Below are 15,567 nucleotides of genomic sequence, written 5' to 3'. Positions count from 1 at the left end.
AAATATGTATATACTTTCTTGTAACTAATTTCTGGAACACGCTGTTACTTTTTTCATTTTTTATCTATTAGGTACTACATACATAATTTTCAATCTAAGCTTATTTGTAAGGGGTTCGTATGTATAACAGATGCTAAGTGGACACATCCTTATTATATCCAATCTTTCGCACACCTCCGAGTTTTATCTACAATCAAACGATTAAATATAAAAATAAATATGATATTAATATCAATCCAAGTCATAATTCGAATATATTATCGGGTAACTACATGACCTACATGATTTTAAAGTAATTTTCAAGTAAGTAAGTAAACAAATATTACTTATTTTCTTTTTTATCTGTGTAATCCTATTTCCTAGAACATTAAAATCTAAAATGCTGCAATTTTTTTACGCTCACAAGTTATAGAAATGAATCGAAAGGTAAATACAAACGCCGCCATTCTAAATTCTAATCCATATTAAAACAAGTTGTGCCTCACTATGCAGATGTACCAAAATAATTATCCTATAATTTCTTCAATTCTCAAATTTTAAGTAACAAATTGACAAATTCTTTCCTCCTTAAAAATAAAACAAACTTACTTGTATACAGTGTCATGTATTTCGAAAGATATAAGTGGGTTATAGCAATATGTTCAGTATGGTAGATAAAATGAGTTACAGAAATGTTTAAACAGCACTGGGCAAGCGTTTGACACTGTCAATTCTTTCATAGCAAAACGATTTCAATTTGTGTGAAAGACTGAACGCATTCGTAACGCAAAATTTAGATAGTCGTTAACAATCCGCCGCATAACGTGCCAAACAATGACGAGTATGTAAACATAGCTCACGAATACAAACCCACAATCCATTAATTTGGAAAAAGAAATCGCGAAATAAATCGCTGACGAGTAGTCATGGCAAGTACCGTATGCATCCGAGTTATTTTATTACATACTCGTATTTGCGCCTATTTCTCCGCACTCCACGAGTATCTAAATGTTGCATAAACGTTGCAAATTTGAACTATTTTGTTGTGTTCTTCTTAGTTATTGATGTGGTGTCTAATATATTATATTATCGATTTACTGTCAAACGCACGCTTCACGCTTAGCCTGACAGCATATTGGTTTCTATCTCGTGAGCAACTAGTGGCTTTAGCGGTTAACGCGACTATCACAAGTTGTTCGGTAACTAAGCAGTTCAAGCATCTATACAGATGGGCAGATAATCGACTATTAACAGATTTATGGAATAAGTGCCGTTTGTTGGCCGCGGCTAGCTGTAGCGGCTCAAGCAAGCAGTTGCTTAAGCGACAAGATGGTGGCCTACGCAACGGTCGCTCAGGCGATAGTAGCCAATGAGCGGTCAGACAATTTTGCTCTTAAATAATAAGGCAGTCTCGAAATATCGATGACAAATCGGCTTATGCCGTTCAGAAGTAATAACATTACTATGCGACAGATGTTATATCTAGGCATGGTGGAATAACTCCGTGTACGATTCGAGGTCAACGCTTTTCCGAAAAAGCTGCAGTTAAATGCCGCTTTATTACGGTCGACGTAAACTCGTCGATTGGAAACTTTTATCCAACAATGGATGTGCTGTAGGTTTTTAAGACGCATTGACGTAATGTTTAGAACTGGCTTCATTCCGGCCTAAGTCGATTCGGCTTCGATAAATATGAGAACTCTCATTAAGTACACAGACCAGTATTACCAAAAAATAATTTAGTTCTAAAATGTTTAAGTGATTTTTAAACCACGTTTACAGATTACATACCCTTACGTATGAAATTCGTTTTTCCGCACAACAATTCCGAAAATGTAAAGGTAGTCCTACTGTGTTTATTACATAAACATAAATGATAGACCCTTAAGATTAGACAGAGTAATAGTAAGTTTTATGTCTATTCCTGCTAGTAAGATACCGGCATTTTATACCTTAGTACAGGGGTTCCCAATCTTTTGTAACCCGCGGCGCAGTTACATGTTCGATATTTTTTCACGGCGCCCTGTTCTAGCTAACTATTAGAAGAAGACAGTCGAAAGAAATAAGTACCCACAATAATAGTAGTTACGTTAGGTTGATCGAAACGAAAATTTAAACACCACAATATAAAATTGTACCATACTTATGTTATTATAAAAGACTTTAAACGGAAAACAACAAGAAATACTTGAGAAAAAACAAAAATTAAATACGATAATTAATCAGTCAAATCAATGTGAATTAAAACGCATTGGCGTTTTGATTCACATTGATTTTATTTTATATTCAAATATTGATTTGTGGTGTACAATAATTAGAGGATCGACTCACGGCGCCCCTCTTTACTTTCTACGGCGCACCAGGGCGCCGCGGCGCACACTTTGGGAACCCCTGCCTTAGTAAGTTCGGAAAACTTTTAGGTCAATCCAAATGAATATCTGTTACTGTATGCAATCCCAATTTTGAAATTTGGCATATTTTTGTTTTGGAATCACCTATTTAATTCCGTTTCTGCCTGAGTAGTATCGTATCTTACTGACAAAAAAGACGGTGGTCAAGAGCTCTAGGTAGACTCCAATACATGACTATATACTAAGTACTTAAGAAATACATACATTTGCAAGTTTTTTTACGTACTGAAGGATGGGTAATTATATTGTCGAAAGTTGAAATGGTTCTCAGTAAATTTACATCATATACTTAATGATTAAGAATATTAAACGAGTTTCTGGAAGGTTCTTCTTTCATTTCATTTGGTATTAGTTGGGCCTAACTATCCCGTTTTGCCATCAATCACGGAAAATATTTTTAATCATTTTTATATTGTTAGAGATGGAATGAGAGATATTTTTAATTTATTGATAGGGGTAGCACACAAGCATACAGCGCGCCTGATGTTAGGCGGTCACTGCAAGCTATGGACAGCTACAAAACATCCATAATCAACCCCAAATGTGATTGGAGTCCTTAAAAACTGAGCGAAGTCTTGCTACCCCCGAGGACTAAGTTGGAGTGCCACATACGCTAGTAGCGCCAGGCTAGGATAATGTTGAAAATAAAAAAAAAACATCTTATTTCAACTGCGATATGTTTTGGATGGAAACATAATATTTTCGGTTCTATTCTATTAGATGTTCCATTAGGCAAATAATATAACGATAAAATGATATTTTAAAAAATAGACAATTCCGCTATATAAATAGATTCCATAGAAATGTTTTTGCTCCGATTATTAAATTAACAGGAAACGGCGCTATCAATTCCTTTGTTGAATCCCTTAGTCGTCTCTTACGACATCCACGGGAAGAAAGGGAGTGGTGCTATTCGATGGATGCCGACACCACACGGCATGCTTAGTATGGTAACATTAATGATTATTTGAATGAATGTAAAACTAGTTACGGGAATTCCATAACCAAACTGAAATAGAATATTAAATTCTTTTTCAGATTCTTATAGCCTGCCCGTCCTGCAGATTTTTTTAAAAGAAATAGGGATAGCAAACGAGCATGTAGTCTACTTGATATTAAGTGACCACAGTCGCCTATTGATATCTGTAATCGACCCTAAATAAATGTCGGCCACCGTCCTTAAATAGGTTCTGTTGGCCGCATTGCTATCCCTGAGCACCTTGAACAAAGCAGAGCCTAACACTGCTGTTATTAGGAAATAGAAGATTTTGAAAGATTGTAAAGATTAAAAAAAATATGCTAAAGAGGGATCATCGGTCAATTAACAGAAACAGCCAACGATGTTGCGACTAAAGGGATACTGGTTACTTATGCTACTCGATGCGTATGTAATATGCTTAAGCGCATAAGCGGGGAAACTTATGCGCCCGATCATTATACGCATTGAGAAGCTTTGAGCTGAACAAAGACAGCCATCAGTGAGTCAAAGTTGAAAGACTCGGAAATCACAATGCGAGGTCAAGAAAGATGACTTTCGCAGTGTCGAACGGATCTCCATCGACTTCATCAGGAAAGGGTTGCAGTTCGTCGCAACTCTCAAGATTCTATTGTAACATGATGTTCTGCTACGATTTCCGTCATGGCAGTATCTGTCCATCTCTTTCCTTTTTCGATGCCTGATAAGCATTTCCAGCACGTCAAATCAAATTGATTGTTGCAGATTAGGAGTAACGACATATTTGATTTATAAACGGTTGGCGGTAAGATAGCTTATAAGAACCAATTACGTCACAACTCCCCACATATACGTGTCAATTGTTTTGTAAAAAAACAAAAAATAAACCTTCGATTTGACAATATTGGTTTATGAAAGTAACCAGTATCAAAAGAAGAAGATTGACTAATTTTACTTGCATTTAATGTAAATACTAACAAGTTTTAACCAACCAATTTAGCAAACATAAGCATTGATAACAAATATGTAAAACCAGCAAATATTTGCTTTTTATCAAAGGCCGATGTTTGATAGGAGGCTATGATTAAGAACTTATTAGTAAGCAAGTATCGTCCACTTCAAATGAACGAAAACGCAAGTGGCATCTGACCGAGAATATTCTCTTAAACCGTTCGGTTTTGGATCATAAATTATTTATAACTAAATTATTAATAAAAGTAATAGAAATTTTCATCCTTTATGTCCGAAAAAATTTGTCCTGGAATTAAAATTAAGTCACAAACCGAGATAATAAAAATAAAAAAGGTGCAAACGAACAAGCAGCAACGTGGCTATAGTTGCCGCTTATGGACATCTGTAATCGACCCCTGGCAAGATAATACGATTCCGGTCAATAGTCGACCACAGATGTGTCACTAAGTGAGGACTAAGTTGGAATGCCTCGAAAAGTATATCTCCCTTACCACACCATTCACACCAGAAAACAGCAGCACTTAACGCAGCTGTCATTAGGCAGAAAAAGGTATGGCGGTGGTGCGACCGGAGTCGAGTTACCTTCAAATAACAAGGGATAAATAATAAATTAACTGATTTTAATTGCCAAGAGAATATTCTTACGTCAAAATTTCCACAGCGTTGATGACTCATTTGCGTATCAAAATGAAAACCTTGGAATTGTTAAAAATAGTCAGCATTTGTCAGATTTGTCTTTGCGCTGGAATATTTTAATTTGTAAAGAAGTTTAGTCCATCTTGAATATTTACACATAAATATATAAAGTTCTGTTCGATGAATCGCAAAGACATTACAATCCGGGTTTTAATTTGTGTTTACGCAAAGAAGTCGATAACAACATCTTCCAATAGAGAAGACCAAACATTTAGCTAAAAATAGAAACTCTTGTAAGTTTTAACAAGTGTATAATTTCGTGTCTTGTGTAATAAACTTAGACATGTGGATTGGAACAAACGGGAGAACGCAGATGTTATTGCGACATGTGATTCAAAACGAAAAATTCAATTACGGCCACTACTACTACTATTACAATAATTACAACATACACTATATTTACATTGGAAGACATACTCTCTGTGACTAAATATCACAGACACGCTTATTTAAATCTAATGGGACTTGAATAATACTTGTCATTGCATTTCGGGTGTTATCGTGCTTCAGAGTAGTATCTCCCCCCGCGTCGCGCACATTATTGACAGAAATAGTTATGATGTGAAGCCTGCCAACGAAAATACATTTCAAAGTATTTTCAAGTTCAGTCTTATAGAAATTTAAGGAAGTAAGACACCAATAATAGACAGGTACGAAGTTTTAAATAAAATCTAAGACACAACGGTGGCATAAAATAAATATTTTTCTTTATTTAAAATAATCATATAAATCAATCTCAAACGGGGTATGTTAACGCGTAAAATCGTAAATAAATGTACAATGCCTGCAACTAAATCATAGAACCAATAAATAAACGTGGGATAAACGTAAATGGGGGTCAACGGGCAATACCAAGCTTTTTGCAAAAAAAGTAAGCCCTTATAAAAGTATGAACACAATCTGTTAAGGCGTTACTGGTGGACTTCTTCCGGCATTATTATTATTTATTATGTACAAATATATTAAAAAAAAATTACAAAATATGTTACTTACAATAAAATCTCTCACACACACTGTCATCTTTCTTTCTTCCTATCATCTACCCCTATTTCCCTTTCTTTCTATCTCTCTCATTGCCTCTAAAGACGAAACTACATATATACATCTTAAAGGTTTATATTATCTATCCTAAGCATCTACATTAAGCACCTGGCATGCTATACCTTACAATTATCCTAACTAACCAAGTAATCTGTTGTTTTGATTATTGCCAACGCAGGCGCTTGGATTAATAAGTATGTACAACCTACCTAAATTCTCTATTTAAATAAACTAAATTGTTCTAACTAAATTTACTATCTAAATGTTCTTAAATATAATCGTCTTAGATATATTAAATCAGCCAACCTATTCCGATATTTTTTTTCAGTTAACATACAATACACGAATGCGAATGTACAAGATACTAACCTAATATTCCAAATCGAAAGTTGAATAAATATGATCCTAAACCTAATCCTTTAAGTTATTATTTACAGCACTTATAATTTTAAATGGATCGTTTTTATTAAAAGGACGCTAAACCTACTACTAATCTATTTTAAGCAATATTTACATGGGGAGCTTATGAAATATAAAAGGACCTTTACTAACGTTGACGTCATCGCTCGGCCGACGACGACAACGACGACTAACACTAATAACTACCAGAAAAATGCTAATCAAAATCGAAAATCAAAGTAGCATCTATTCAAAGTTTTATTTACATTACTACGTTATCAGAATTTCCATACTAATTATTAAGATATATGTATTTACATCCCTAAATATTAATTCTAACCTACATTCTATCTTATTTACACGTCCTTAGCAATTGAAAAAATATATTCTATAGTCTACTTATGTTGTACATAAAAGACAGCGTTTACTTTAGTTTATGTACAGCAAGAGTAAATATCACAATAATCATAAGACGTTAAAAACCATACTTCATTGATCGATAACTTGACAGATGTTTCAGCGCTGATTCTTGTTATTACGTGTAAAATGTGTAACCCCTGGTCCTAGGGGAAGGAGGTATATGAAAAGCTATCCTACAACATTTAAAAAATGTAAAAATACAAAAATAGTATCCCCTATGTATATGTGAAAACGACAAACTTTCTAGCAACCATGGAAAATAAAATTAATTGAAAATCTGTTAATTAAAACCTTATAAATTAATAAGAAGTAGTCTAAAAAAATTTAAACAGATATAAAAGTAAAAACACAATCATCCATTATATCAGGTATAATGAATAATACAAAATAAATAATATAATGACACGGTACGCATAAATAAATAATTCCGTGGTTCTAGAAAGAAATGAATAAAAAAGATACACATTAACACGTGTAACAGTTTGTTCATAGGGTTATCTTTAGTCGCAACTTCATCCGCTGTCTGTTTTTGACCAATTTTGTTTACCACGGTTCTAAATATGACACTTACCGCCATAAAATATCATATTTGTGACTGTGTTAGATAAAAAAATGGTGAAGATTGATGAGGGGTGTATGCGAATGGAGCATCAAGCGAGCCTACAATTCATCACTTCTTAAGTGGTATGTGCAGGTTCACCTATAACCAACCCAAATATAATCTGACACCTTCCTGCCGTAAATCCGACATTGGTATCGCTGGTATCATGGACATAAGTTATAGCAAAATTCAGCTGATATCGAAAATCATAACGAAGAGGGATGATCAACCTTTTGCAGTAAAACTTTATTTTGATATTGAAGCCTATAATCATTTATAGAACACAGCGGAATTGTCTCAGAGGAAAGGAAAAACAACTTAAAAATAAAACCGCCCTTTTTCTGTTATACATACACATTCACACTAGATGGTAGATTTAATAGATTCAAGAGAGCCACTTTGAAGTTAGTGAGAAATGGTAGGCATGACAGAAAAAGAAGTCGACAGCCCCAGCCCGCTATCGACGGTAAACTCCAACCCTAGCACTGATGAGTTTTCCCCGGAAGAAAATAAATTTGTTTTTTTTTAACAAGTTTGCATTTGTTTAATTCTTTAGGTAATTAATATTAATGATTTATAGCGAATGATTACGCATCATTTAAAGCGAAGTAGTCGCTGCTATGAACTTTTGAAAACTAAATAGGCCAAGTGTTTTAAAGTCGGTCCCAAAAGGGACGCTACCACTAATGAGTTGTTATTCATCAACAGGAGTCTGATGGGAATTGGTGTGATCGTACTGTCTCTTCAGTCGAGCCACTAATTACCCTTTGCCTAGATTTTACAGAAGTGTGGTAATGAATAAGATGGTTTAATTGACACATATATGTATATATAATTGTTGGATACTGACCCACTCGTAATTAACTTAGGTAGTCCAGAAAAATGTAGAGTTGCAGTTTTTTAGTTATTTTGATTTTAAACCTCAGACCAAAAAAGGAAGACTGCGTCACAGAACATTGTATTAAAGCACAAAACTTTTACTAAAACTTTTTATGCTTCAATACAGTAACCGAGAGGCTACATCTATTTCAGTTTTGGACTGAGACTAAAGAAAGTCATACGATTTACAGATGAAAATTGTCCTACTTAGTTAATTGACATTTTGAGCAAACATTCAAGGTAACACAAAATTTACAGTGCTTTACGATTCTGTTCATTTTAGATACCTTAAAAGCCATTTTTCATTCGGTAGGTGTAGCTATAATACCAACAAAGTATACGTTTTGAAATTAATTTTTATTCACTGCTTTATTTAAACTTTTAATTGCCCGACTGCGGATGGTAATGTCTTTCGGGCTTATGTGTCATTCTTTGACACATCTGCGCCCAAATAAAGAGTCTTTGGATTCGTCAAAGTTGTGGGCTAAACTAATAACTATATAACTAAAACTCCTAACTAATACTACTTCCTAAAGGCTGCAAGACTTTTAAACAGTCGGTTTTTTGTTTTTACAATAATTCTAGATTACTTTTAAAGTACAGTACTAAATTATTTGTTTGGTTTTTAGCAGAGGTTCGTGTGACGAAATTTTACTGAGACACCATTTTCATGAACATGTGATAGAAGTTCAATTTAATGTTCTTTTAGTTCATAGGTTACTTATATTAATGTGTAAACATCTATGCTCGAACATGAGCAGTACAATACGCACGACATCAATAAGATAAACGCTTATACTAAATGTATGATTGATGCACATGAGAAGAAAAGAAGAATGATAGACTTGACAAAGGCCTCAAAACAAAGTCTTCAAAAGTTTTAAGTAAGTAATATTGAAATGTGGAGTTGGGCATACTTAAATATGATACATCTATATTTATGAAAGGATCCTGACTACTGTGAAATTGAGGTTTCTGTTAAGATGTAGACACCCACTCCGAAAGGATTTATTGCTCATTTTAGTCTGTCTGTATATCTGTTTTTTATGGCATTATGTTTATTATGATTTCCTTTTTATTTCAGAAAAATAATTGAGTATTTGTAAAGGGAGGTGAAACGATGTACATCTCGGGTAACATAAAATAAGTATGCCCTAAGGCTAGATTCGCATGGAATTGTACTGAATGTGTCTGTTCGAATAAAATATTGTGGCATCGAAGGCTGTGAACGAGACTTCGTAATATGACACGCCACTGTAAAATGAATATATTATTGGACTGGATTTCTTCCAAGGAGTATTCGATTAACGTATTTAACGGAGTAAGTTTTAGTGTAGTACACTTACTTTTTTAGTTCGTATGTATGCAAGGGTCAAATCTTGCAACTGAATTTTACACATACTCTGTTGGTTTGGATGACTTGATTAATTAAGTGTAAATGGCGCGCCCCAACATGGAACCTGTTATTTTTTGGATAAGATATACGTTACACAAAAACATGCAATATAATGCCATGTGAATCGAGCGTAACTCCACATTACGATGTCAAATTAAACGTAATACGCGCTCGAGCTTTAACATCCTTCGATGAGGCACTAGCAAAAGGTGACCAAGATATACATTGACCTAGTAACTAATGTGTTTCGCATCTGCACTGAAAAGTGCCTGAATAGCACTTAAAATAGGAGAAAGGATAGAATAGCAGACTACCTGTCATTTGAAAGAGCAAAGGGTTATGACGAAAGGGAAAGTTTCTTGTGATTTTGTAGAAAATTCACTTCAAGAGTGAGAAAGTTATGGTGTGCAATTTTATAATTTATTGCTTAAAATTGGGTTTATGAGTATTTTTTAATTAACGTGATTTATGTCGCGTCCAAACCTCTACAAACGTTTGGTTTGATTTGGAGAATCAAAAGGTGGACCACAAACGCTTACAAACCTGTGACGGTTTGCTTAGGTTGGGTATTCGTGCGGACATAGCATTAACGGTTATGACTGTTATTTTATGACATATCTAATCAAGAAGCCTATTCATGGCTGCTTATGTAACACGTAATTTATATTTTTACATGTTTTTTGGGACTTTTTGAAGTTAGATATATTTCTTTTGAAGCGTTTGAGAAAAATAACATCGGCACCATACAATTCAGTAGTCAATATTGTAAGCTTCGTAGAATACTTCGTTTATTACATGTTGTTTTGTAATATATTTTTTACATTGATGCACTCTTTATTATTTTTCATTAAACACACTAAAGAACTATAACTTACCTGCGCACAAAGTGCACGCACGCTTTTTGATATATTACTAAACTAAACGACCATTTGTTCTTAAGTCAATGTATAGATGTTACAGGTTTCGCCCCTTTAGAAGTACTTCGGTGTAAAATTCGTCAAACTGATCTATGACAAAACCAGTTTTAAAAATGCCAGACTATTCAATGCAACATCGACTCTCGTGTAATTACCGTTTGCTCTAGATGGAAGTAGATTTAATTTAGAATTAGCACTCCTGATTCAAATGCATTTGTGTCGAGTGCATGCTGCGCTTTTTTCATTGTATTTCTAAAGGTGCTATTTGTTGTTGGTACTTTTTGTTTAGTGCTTTATACTTCACCAGGCAGGGTGGTACGCTCGAGGAGCTCAGATTAACTAAATGAAGGACAGAAATTTAAATAAGGATAGTAAGCATTACTTAGTTATAATCTTCAAAGTACCTTAAGTACTCTGAACGACTGCGATTTTTGTAAAATGTTAACGTGACATTATGAAGATGTGACGTAATGATCGGTGTGCATATAAACCCATGATTATAATGTGCCAATCGACATACATTATTTCTTGTGATTAACATATACTTATTCTAGTCTTAATATTAGCCATTAAAGTAATAAAAGATTTAAAAAATAATACTCAATGAAAATAGTATTCGAGAGTAGATTTTGTCTAGTGAATCAAAAAATATTTTTATTTTCGGTATTTTTGTTATAATAAGATTAGAAATATGTGATAAATGATATGGTACGGTACCAAATACTGTCCCTCTTTCTCTACCTTTAAAGAAAACCCTCATAAGGAAAGTCAAAAAAAATAAAACGTAATTCGTACTATTATCCTTTGTTCTACTTTTAACCGAGTAATTATTAAATAAGTTGAAGGTTCTTAAATAAAATTACAACACTAACTAGATTAGAACAAATTTTTCATGCGCTTTTATAATTATCCAAAGTAATATTGGATTTTTAGCTGATTGGCCATAGATACGTTGCTACTCCCGAGGACTACGTTTGCATGTACCTAAGTGTACAAGTCTCACACACAAGTGTAGACATATAAGGATAAATATACCCACACTATTACTTCAAGCGCAAATAATTTTTGCGTTTCGGTAAATGAGTGTGGATGTCGGTTCACATATATAAGTGGCGACCACCTGAGTCCTCAGAAATGGCAATTCATCTGTGAAAGGCTGCAGGTAGAACCTGCTATATATGGAGTTGGTTACAGATATCCATGGGCGGAAGTGACCACTTACTACCAGGTTGACTGCTCCTTTACTTCTTCAACCTTACAAAGCGGTACATAACAATACTACACGTGACATTGCTGTTATAAGAAAAAAATAAATGTAGCAGTGGTACCTCTTGAGTGGCATCACGAAAAGTTTGGCAACCTTTGACATTTGAAGTAACGTTTACATTCACTTCTGGAGCAATGTTTCGATGTTATCGTATTCAATTATATATTTAACAAAAAATAAATAACAAACAAGGCAGAGAAAGAGATCGTTACCCTATCCATGTCAGAGGACAAAATCCAACTATAGTAACGGACGATATTATTAAAAAATGATTCTATTTTCTTGTCTTATCTGAAATTCGTTTAATTAAATAAATAAAGATAAATTAAAGATTAAAATCAGTTAAACTTATTAACACCATAAATGATATAACCAGAAAAAGTGGATAAGCATCGTTACGTTAACAAGTTACAACATGTGAAGTGATGTGATGACCAAGTCTAGATGGCTGATAAGTTAGAAAGATGAAAGAATGTAAAAACGCCTGACGTACATATTTTTACAAGATTGAAGAAGGAAACGATCTTGCAGCCCACCGGATGGTAAACGCTCGCTGCGGCCCAAAGATATGTGTCACCAACTCCTGATAGAACAAGTTCTATCGGCAACGGATCACAGATGCGTTGCCACTTCTTAGGACTAAGATATTCACCTCATATGTAAGTCAGCCGACATCCACACCCCTTCACCGAAACGCAATATTCGTTTATAATTGGGGGTGGTGGTGGTACCTCCCTGATCAAAACGTACTGACTCTACCACTTTATGACATGAAGAAACTTCGTAAGTCTTTGTGATCAAGGCATAGAGTCGACCAGTTTAGATGGAAAGATAATTTACGAAGACGTTTGGAAAAATGCACGACATAGGATGGACGTATCTTATGAAATGATGTTAGTTCATAGATTATTGGAACTATACTATAGAGTCAGCAGGTTTTGATGGATGTATGGTAGATGTTACTGGTCGTCGTAACGACTGTAAACCCTTAGTCGCCTCATACGACACCCACGGGTAGACTTGGGGTGGTCTATTCTAAGCCGGAAACCACGCGGCGATTGCTTTAAATTTATTGTTTACTTATAGATTTAATGAAGCTGTAATCACTCAATTAAGATGAAGGACAATACAGAAAGTTTGATTGATATTAAATGCATGACATATATTACGTGAATTTTATGACATGACATAAGTTCATGAATATTTATGATCAGTGTATAATTTCGTAGTTAAGATAGAAACATATTCGAAATATAGGAAGATAGAAAGATAGTAGAGGTAGTATAGAGAGATGGAAAGATAATTTAGGAAGATGTTTGGAAAAATGCACGACATATGATGGACGTATCTTAACATGATATTAGTTCATAGATTTTTGGAAACAAACTATATAGTCAGCCGGTTTTGATGGATGGAAATTTAGTAATATGTATGATAGATGTTACTGGTCGTCGTAACGACTGTAAACCATTAGTCGCCTCATACGACACGCACGGGTAGACTCGGGGTGGTTTATTCTAAGTCGGAATAAATAAATTGTACGACGTGACTATGATAAATGTATTTTACGACATGACATATTTTCATGAATCTTTATGATCAACATAAAATTTATTATTTGATTAAGATGGATAGTTTAGATAGCAAGATAGTTTAGTAGTAGAGATACTTTAGAAACATGGACAGATATATTAGAAAATTGCATGACATATGATGTATGTATCTTATGACATGATATTAGTTCATAGATTTTTTGAACTAAACTATAGAGTCAGTAGCTTCTGATGGATGTATGATAGATGTCACTGGTTGTCATTTTTTGTAAACATACTATGTATGAAAGTACCAAGATGATAATTTGGATATATGTTAAATGTATAGTCAACATGAATAGTTAGATAGAAAGATAGTTAGAAATATAGGAAGATAGAAATATAGTAGAGGTAGTATCAAGAGATGGAAAGATAATTTAAGAAGACGTTTGGAAAAACGCATGGCATATGATGGATGTATCTTATGATATGATATTAGTTCATAAATTTTTGGAACTACACTATAGAGTCAGCACGTTTTGATGGATGTATGGTAGATGTCACTGGTCGTCGTAACGACTGTAAACCCTAAGTCGCCTCATACGACACCCACGGATAGACTTGGGGTGGTCTATTCTAAGCCGGAAACCACTCGGCGATTGCTTTTAATTCATTGTTCACGTATTGTTTAATAACCTTTACGAAAGTATGAAATATGGAAAGAAGGACGACATGAGACAAAATATGTATTTTATGACATGATGTAAGATGATAGAGGTATGTGACAAATGTGTAGTGACTCTAAATTTAGATGGATGAAAATTTAAATCGTGTCTCGAAAATAGCTAAGATGGATAGTTTAGATAAAGATAGTTTAGTAGTAGAGATAGTTTAGAAAGATGGACAGATATTTTAGAAAAATGCATGACATATGATGTATGTATCTTATGACATGATATTAGTTCATAGATTTTTGGAACTATAATATAGAGTCAGCAGGTTTTGATAAATGTATGGTAGATGTCACTGGTCGTCGTAACTACTGTAAACCCTAAGTCGCCTCATACGACACCCACGGGTAGACTTGGGGTGGTCTATTCTAAGCCGGAAACCACGCGGTGATTGCTTTGAATTTATTGTTTACTTATAGATTTAATGAAGCTGTAATCACTCAATTTAGATGAAGGACAATACAGAAAGTTTGATTGATATGAAATGCATGACATATATTACGTGAATTTTATGACATGACATAAGTTCATGAATATTTATGACCAGTGTATAATTTCGTAGTTAAAATAGAAACATATTCGAAATATAGGAAGATAGAAAGATAGTAGAGGTAGTATAGAGAGATGGAAAGATAATTTAGGAAGATGTTTGGAAAAATGCACGACATATGATGGACGTATCTTAACATGATATTAGTTCATAGATTCTTGGAAACAAACTATATAGTCAGCCGGTTTTGATGGATGGAAATTTAGTAATATGTATGATAGATGTTACTGGTCGTCGTAACGACTGTAAACCATTAGTCGCCTCATACGACACGCACGGGTAGATTCGGGGTGGTTTATTCTAAGTCGGAATAAATAAATTGTACGAAATGACTATGATAAATGTATTTTACGACATGACATATTTTCATGAATCTTTATGATCAACATAAAATTTATTATTTGATTAAGATGGATAGTTTAGATAGCAAGATAGTTTAGTAGTAGAGATACTTTAGAAACATGGACAGATATATTAGAAAATTGCATGACATATGATGTATGTATCTTATGACATGATATTAGTTCATAGATTTTTTGAACTAAGCTATAGAGTCAGTAGGTTCTGATGGATGTATGATAGATGTCACTGGTTGTCATTTTTTGTAACCATACTATGTATGAAAGTACCAAGATGATCATTTGGATATATGTTAAATGTATAGTCAAGATGGATAGTTAGATAGAAAGATAGTTAGAAATATAGGAAGATAGAAATATAGTAGAGGTAGTATAGAGAGATGGAAAGATAATTTAGGAAGACGTTTGGAAAATGCATGGCATATGATGGATGTATCTTATGATATGATATTAGTTCATAGA

General features: G+C 34.0%; 1 long non-coding RNA gene across 1 annotated transcript; it reads right to left on the bottom strand.

Annotated features, from left to right (window-relative positions):
- Positions 1-588: 588 nt before the first annotated feature.
- Positions 589-2,404, bottom strand: LOC140743319 (uncharacterized). Its single transcript, XR_012102443.1, has 2 exons — positions 2,375-2,404; positions 589-1,931 (listed from the first exon to the last, which is right to left on the bottom strand). It is a non-coding gene; the product is annotated as an uncharacterized LOC140743319 (long non-coding RNA).
- Positions 2,405-15,567: the final 13,163 nt, after the last annotated feature.

Source organism: Epargyreus clarus, unplaced genomic scaffold (assembly GCF_041222505.1).
Source record: "Epargyreus clarus isolate Ecla_fem2 unplaced genomic scaffold, WU_Ecla_fem_2.2 ptg000007l, whole genome shotgun sequence".
NCBI lineage: Eukaryota > Metazoa > Arthropoda > Insecta > Lepidoptera > Hesperiidae > Epargyreus > Epargyreus clarus.
This window is presented reverse-complemented; position numbering and strand designations above follow the sequence as displayed.